Source organism: Cicer arietinum, chromosome 5, assembly GCF_000331145.2.
Source record: "Cicer arietinum cultivar CDC Frontier isolate Library 1 chromosome 5, Cicar.CDCFrontier_v2.0, whole genome shotgun sequence".
NCBI classification, from domain to species: Eukaryota; Viridiplantae; Streptophyta; class Magnoliopsida; order Fabales; family Fabaceae; genus Cicer; species Cicer arietinum.
The window spans coordinates 40,542,856-40,546,213 of record NC_021164.2 but is presented as its reverse complement, the minus strand read 5'-3'; the positions used below and the strand labels follow the sequence as shown (position 1 = coordinate 40,546,213).

Here is a 3,358-nt window from a genome sequence, read left to right as displayed (position 1 = left end):
ATCGGATGATTCCAAAACGAGATCAAAGATGGTGTTCCAAAACGCAAGTTAAGCTGTTAAATCACCGAAAACAAGTATGTAGAACTCTAGATATGATTGCAAGGTTACTAACACAAAAATTGGTAGAATTTGTTTATTAGGGTTTGATGTAAAGGAAACTCAAAGTTATTATTCAACAAACGAACCAAGAACAAAATGGTGCAACAATCTAGTGATTGATAAGCCAAAAAGAATGCCACAAGCATTAACAACATTGATAAGTTCAAAGTGAATTCTTTCAAGAACTCTAGAGAGCAAAGCCTCACAAAAATAATGTTCTAAAATCTCCTTAAAAGAAATAAGGGTTTGCCTTTTATAGTGGCAACTCCTTTCAAGTTCTCTAAATTTGACCCAACTGAAGTTTTTATAGTTAGACCCAAATTTTTTTACTAATTCAATCTACTACTTTAATGAAAACTAATATTAAAATTCGATAACACATAGATGCATCCTTCATTCCTTAACTTCTTCAATTTGGATTAAGCAATTGACTATCTTGGACTTCAATTCTTCATGAGTTGTACTTGCTTCAAGTAAAGTGGTTATCAAGTTATTTAGAACCTCTTTTTCCTTCTTTGACTTTACTCTTGTCATTGGAGTTCTAAGACCTTGAATATCCTCTAGGCTTCCTTCCTTGGTTATGCATTATATGTCCTCGTCATTCCCTCCTTCTTGAACTGAATTTTCCTTCAAATTGCAATCTTCTTCAGCTGCATCAAAAGGAGACAAATCAACCACATTAAAAGTAGGACTAACACCATACTCACCGGGAAAATCTATTTTGTAGGCATTATCATTACTTTTGGACAACACTTGAAAATGTTCATCTCCCCTTGGTTGAAGCTTAGATTTTCTTTGAGAATGAAATATTTCCTTCCTTAAATGAACCCAAACCCAATCACCAGGTTCAAACACAAACCTTTTTCCTTCCTAAATAATTTCATAGGGAGAATAACGAGTAGTGTTATGAACAACCCTTTATAGGAAAACTCAACGTGGGCCAAACATTATTCTCATGTCTTAATATTTTTTTGGATTGTATCCTTTATAGAAAAAGTTTGGCCATTAGTTTGTGGGTGGCAAGTAGTGGAAAATAGAAGTTTAGTTCCAAGCTTACCTCAAAGTGTCCTCCAAAAGTGACTAATGAATTTAGTGTCTCGGTTACTCACAATGCTTCTGGGTACACCATGAAATCTAACTACTTCTTTAAAGAATTAATCTGCCACGTGACAAGCATCATCCACTTTTCTGTAAGGTATGAAGTGATCCATCTTGGAGAATCTGTCCACCACCACAAAAATTGAATCTTTTCCGCTCTTAGACCAAGGAAGACCTAAAACAAAATCCATAGAAATATCAATCCAAGGGGCCTTTGGTATTGGTAAAGGAGTATACAAACCATGAGGCATAACTTTAGACTTATATTTTTTTACAAATAACGCATTTTTCACACAATTTGCGTACATCATCTTTCATATGTGGCCAAAAAAAAAAAGTTCATGCAGCATATCTAAAGTCTTTTGTATTCCAAAATATCCCATTAATCCCCCCTCATGTGTTTCATTCACAAGTAAATCCCTAATAGAACTTTTTGGCACACATAACCTATTTTCTTTAAATAAATAGTTATTATTCTTAAAATTCACATTTTGGGCAACATACACACAAGATTTGTATATTTGAGAAAATTTGGGATCTTGCTCATACAATTCCTTAATTACCTCAAAACCAGCAAACTTAGTTTTAAGAGTAGAGAACAAAAAATACCTTGAAAGTTCATCAGCAACAACATTTCATTTACCTTTTTTATGCTTGATCACGTACTAAAATTGCTCAAGAAATTCAACCCACTTGGCATGTCTCTTGTTGAGCTTACCTTGACTCTTTAAATACTTCAATGATTCGTGATCACTATGTATTACAAATTCCTTTGGTAAAAGATAGGGCTTCCATGTTTGTAATGCTCTCACTAATGCATATAATTCTTTATCATATGTAGGATAATTAAGAACATCACCATTAAGTTTATCACTAAAATAAGCAATGGGGTGCCCCTCTTGCATCAAAATAGCCCATATCCCTACATTTGATGCATCACATTCAATTTCAAAAGATTTAGAGAAATTAAGCAATGAAAGAATAGGTACATGAGTCAATTTTTCTTTGAGGGTACAAATGTTTACTCTTGTTTTTCACCTCATTTAAATCACACATTCTTTTTAATCACTTCATTTAAGGTGCAACTAATGTACTGAAATCTTTAACAGACCTCCTATAGAAACTAGTTAAGCCATGAAAGTTTCTTACCTCGTTAACATTCTTAGGAGATGGCCACTCCTGAATAGCTTTCACCTTCTCTGGATCAATCTGCACTCCCGTGATATTATTGATGGCTCTACAATCAGTGCACATCCTCCAAGTTCCATCTTTCTTAGGTACAAGAATACGGGGACTGCACATGGACTTAGGCTCTCTTGCACCAATCCCTTTTGCATCATGTCTTCAACTTGCCTTTGGATTTCTTGGGGTTAGCCCTATATGCTTGCATGTTGGGGAATGAAACACCTGAAATGAGATCAATTTAATCTGATATACCTCTTATAGGTGGTAGGCCTTAGGGAACCTCTTAGGGAATTACATCTTCAAAATCATGCAACAAAGAAACGATTTCACTAGAAAAAGAATTAGTAAGACATATAACCTTTATAAAGCTATATATGTTCACTCTCTATATTCAGTGCAAAACACAAATTAAAAAAAGTATCACTGAAAAATTTAAAACAAACTCACCTGAATAAGGTTTCATTGTGAAACTCATCAGCTCAACAATATAGAAGACAACTAAAGTATGTAAAAGATAAAAATAAATAAATAAAATATAAAATATAAAAAAAAAACGTTACTTAGCATATATTTAGATAAATTAGCTACACTAAAATTATCCTTTATAAACTACATCATTCAAAGAGTAAAAAAAATTATTGCTTCATTTGTAAAATATAGAATAACCCTGCTTTAATTGATTAGTCAAACCAAAAGATAAGTTATAAGGTCATTCAAGAAAAAATGATAAGTCTTAAGTAGATAGAAAGTCAATAAAAGGAAGAAAAGAGAAAATGAATTGCACTTAGAGGATGTAAAGGGAAATGTAAAGGCAATTTTTCCTAACCAAAATTAAAATAGCCTTAGGTACAATATGGTAGAAAACAAAATCCAATCTATGATAATATTTTGTTCCAAAGCATGTTGCTTTGTGTATAATTGTGTATCAGCAAACCGTAGCTATAAAATTTCATTTACAAAGAGATAACCAACAATA

At 32.7% G+C, this 3,358-nt stretch overlaps 1 long non-coding RNA gene across 1 annotated transcript; it reads right to left on the bottom strand.

Moving 5' to 3' along the window:
• Positions 1-212: 212 nt before the first annotated feature.
• LOC140920241 (uncharacterized) lies at positions 213-2,936 on the bottom strand. Its single transcript, XR_012162967.1, has 3 exons — positions 2,347-2,936; positions 1,157-1,372; positions 213-749 (listed from the first exon to the last, which is right to left on the bottom strand). It is a non-coding gene; the product is annotated as an uncharacterized lncRNA (long non-coding RNA).
• Between the last annotated feature and the right edge of the window lie 422 nt (positions 2,937-3,358).